Genomic DNA, 3,549 nt, shown 5'->3' with positions numbered 1-3,549 from the left:
GAAGACAAATGAACACCCTGATCACAGAACTAGGAGAACTTCTTCCTGCCACTGGATGTAACTGCCAAATGGGATCATATGAAAGAAGTATGAATGGAAAACTAATTTTGAGGTTATAACCAGGTAGAACTGAAGTTCTGCTTCAGGCTGTCCAAGAGAGTGGTACTCCCCTTTTAACCATGTATGATAAGCATGAGACTCATGTATAATAAAGTATTCTGCTGGTGGATGCCACTTATTGTAGTAATAACTTGTAAGTTTTTCGGTCATTTCCATTATTTATCTCAGACCTTTACTCTTATATTCATTTTAGGAGAACATATGTGCAGACCCTTGTACAAAGTTAAAAATGTCAAAATATGCCTTAAAGAAAGTTTTTTTTTGTTTTGTTTTTTAACCAAAGAGTTTTTAATGACTTTCTATTCTCATTTGTTGTATTTTGGGTTTCACGAGGTTGGGGCGGCTGGACCACGGTGACAAGCTGGAGCTTGACCAGATCATGGGTCTAGGCAAAGGTGGCAAGATGAACAGGCCCCGCTGTCAGCACAGAGACAGGGCTAACCCTGTGGGCAAGGCCTGGCTTTCATGGTTTCCCATTCAAAATCTGTAGGAGATATTGGAGTACTTGGAAGTGGAAGACTTTGATTTGAATTCTTGTTTTACTATTTAGTAGCTCTGTTATCTGAGCAAGAGACACTCTCTGAGTCTCAATGTCTCCTTCACAAAATAGAGCTAAAAAAAAAATTCTGCCATTATTACATACTGGTGTTTTCTTGAAGGTTGATTGAGACTCACATCAAATGTATGTGGAAGCCATTTTTTAAAATTCTTTATTGTTGAAAGTATTACATATAGTATTATATATGTCTCCTTTTTCCCCCATTGACCTTTCCCTGGCCACCCCCAGCTCTCACCCCTTCACCCCTCCCCCACTAGTGTCTGTGTCCATTGGTTATGCTTATATGCATGCATACAAGTTATGTGGAAGCCATTTTTTAAACTTTAAAGCACTCTAAATATATTATTTTATTGTTGATACTATTATCATTCCTTCTTACCTTGAATCTTTATGTTCTTGGCAAAAGCTCAGATAGGCTTTAAAGCTTTTTTAAAAATTTTTACCAGAGGATAGGCTTTTATTGATTTTAAGAGAGAGAGAGAAAAGGAGAGAGAGACAGAGAGAAACGTTGATGTGAGAAACATCGATTGGGAGACCTGTACATGCCCCAACCTGGGATCAAACTGCAACCTAGGTATGTGCTCTGACCGGAAATTGAACCCACAACCTTTTGGGTTGGGATGATGCTCCAACCAACTGAGCCACCTGGCCAGGGCTAGGCTTTAAATCTTTTTCCAAGCTGCTTTCACTTTATTCTTCTATTTATACACTAGAGGCCTGGTGCATGAATTCATGCACTGGTGGGGTCTGGCTGGCCCACCCCAATCAAGGTAAGGGGGGCCATTTGGGGATGGGGAAGGGGGAGGGGCCATGGGCTGTTGGCCGGCTGGCCCTGCCCTCTGGTCAAACTCCCGGTGGAGGGGGCAATTTGCATATTAGCCTTTTATTATATAGGATTCTCCTGCCCGCAGATTTGGAAGCAGACCATGATGTAAACTTGGCAGTCTTGCTCAGATCTTTTACCAGATTCTATTTCCCTTTTCCCATCCCCCACCCACCCCAACTCAGGCTCCCTGTCCGGTTGTTCTGGGGGTAAGAGAACAGAGCAGAGAGAGAAGACTGAGCTGAGTCGACCCACCCCTGCACCCAGCTATGAGAGAGCAGGCCTGGAGAGAAAGGACGGAGGTTCCAGTGAGGGATAAAGGCCTTTTTCCAAGGCACAGAGGCCACCTCAGCGTGGCCACTGGTTTGTTCAGATTTGGGCAGTGTGCTGGCCTGGAGCTGGGGGGTGCAGTGCCTCCAACTGACTGAGGAGGAAAGGGATTTGAGGCCGCTGCCAGGGGTGCACAGTCAGTCATCACCGAGGCCAGCAGCTGCTGCCATGCTGAAGAGCACCCGGGGCTTTGCGGGATGCGGAGTTGGTTCTGTACAGCCAGGGCCACGCTGTCACCCTTCTGGAACACCATGCCACAAGGCCTTCCCCAAACATCACGGCACACAGCACTCAGCCTAGGGGCGGCAGGGCCCGAGCCTGGCAGGAGCCCTCCACAAGCCCATTAACAATGGCTGCCCCCCATCTCCAAGCAGGGTATTGGTGGGCCTCAGGTCCCTGTGGGCATAACCCTGGGCATGACTGGCTTCAAGGCCTCTGCAGACACCCAACAGCAGCTGTAGGGTTTGATCTGCAGTCAGGAAATTGCCTTTGTCTCTCAGCCTTCCTATCTCACTCCACAGCGTACCCCTCTTGGTTGCAGACTCCATCCCAGGCCTTGGTCAGGGGGGTGCAGGAGGCAACCAATTGATGTGTCTCTCTCACGTCAATGTTTCCTCTCTCTGCGTCTCTAGAATTTCCGTCAATTTGGATTTTTCTCAATGTTTCCTCATGTTTAGATTCCATCTTTTTAGGCAGGAAAATACATACATGATATTGTATAAATATTAGAAACTCAAGGTTGGTTGAATCATAAAAAGAGTAATTCGCTAATTTCTTAAAGGAAGATTATGTCGAGTCAGAAACTATGGTGGGTCTGAAATGTTACCCTACTTGCACGGAGATAGGTAGGTAGGTAGGTAGGTAGGTTGCAAAAACATCAGGTCTGCATGAGTGGTCAGAGCTTTCATTACTCACAGCGGAGACACCAGGCAGTTACATTGCTGCTTTGCCCATCAGGGGGGCAAGCCTACATGCAAGGGGGATCGCACTGTAGGAGAGGGACCCTAAAATGTGGACCTGAAGTTTATATAGGGAGGGATAACCATTCCTCTTTCCCCGGAAGGAGGAAGAAAAGTCTTTGCCCATAAAGTACCCTAGTCTTCCTTAGGAGCAGAAGGCAAAGAAGCTTGGAGTCTTCCCTTTTGGAAGCTAAATCACTGGTATTTTTTTAATCTAAATGATCTCAGTAGTCTCTAGAAGATAAAAACATCCTCTTTGGATTAGAACCAGGCCTTTCTCCTCTTTTGATGTGTAAACACAAAGGGAGCTAGTCCTCTCAACCCTCTGGGCTCTGCCTGGGGAGGAGGGGAGCTGCCCCCTGTCCTGGAATGTCAGGCAATGATTCCAGGTAGGATAGAGAAGTTTTATTGCCCCGAAAGAGCTAGTAAATGGCTCCATCGGAGCAGGTGCTCCTGCGGGGCCTACAAGGAAACTTCCTCATTTCCCAGCCGATCAATGCCCAGGCCGCAGGAGGCTGGGGCTCTGCAGAAACACAGAACTACAGGGAGCATTGGTTTTCGCACAGACGACGGTGCACACTTTCAGAATGGGTAAAATTTGTCTTTGGTGACGTGTGGACATCCTGGCTGTACTCTTCCCATCCATGTACTGCATCTTCTCTTTGACCTGTGGCACTGTCCCCTGTCACTTTAATTTTGGAGTATGGGCCTCTTCCCCAAATACTCCATGGTACATTACTTTTGTCCCATATCTTCAC

General features: G+C 46.7%; 1 pseudogene; it reads right to left on the bottom strand.

The window, feature by feature from the left end:
* Positions 1-1,871: 1,871 nt before the first annotated feature.
* Positions 1,872-2,380, bottom strand: LOC114231283 (serine/threonine-protein kinase 16-like; annotated as a pseudogene).
* Between the last annotated feature and the right edge of the window lie 1,169 nt (positions 2,381-3,549).

This window comes from Eptesicus fuscus, chromosome 7 (genome assembly GCF_027574615.1).
Source record: "Eptesicus fuscus isolate TK198812 chromosome 7, DD_ASM_mEF_20220401, whole genome shotgun sequence".
NCBI classification, from domain to species: domain Eukaryota; kingdom Metazoa; phylum Chordata; class Mammalia; order Chiroptera; family Vespertilionidae; genus Eptesicus; species Eptesicus fuscus.
The sequence above is the reverse complement of the archived record's forward strand: the minus strand, read 5'-3'. Positions and strand labels throughout refer to the sequence as shown.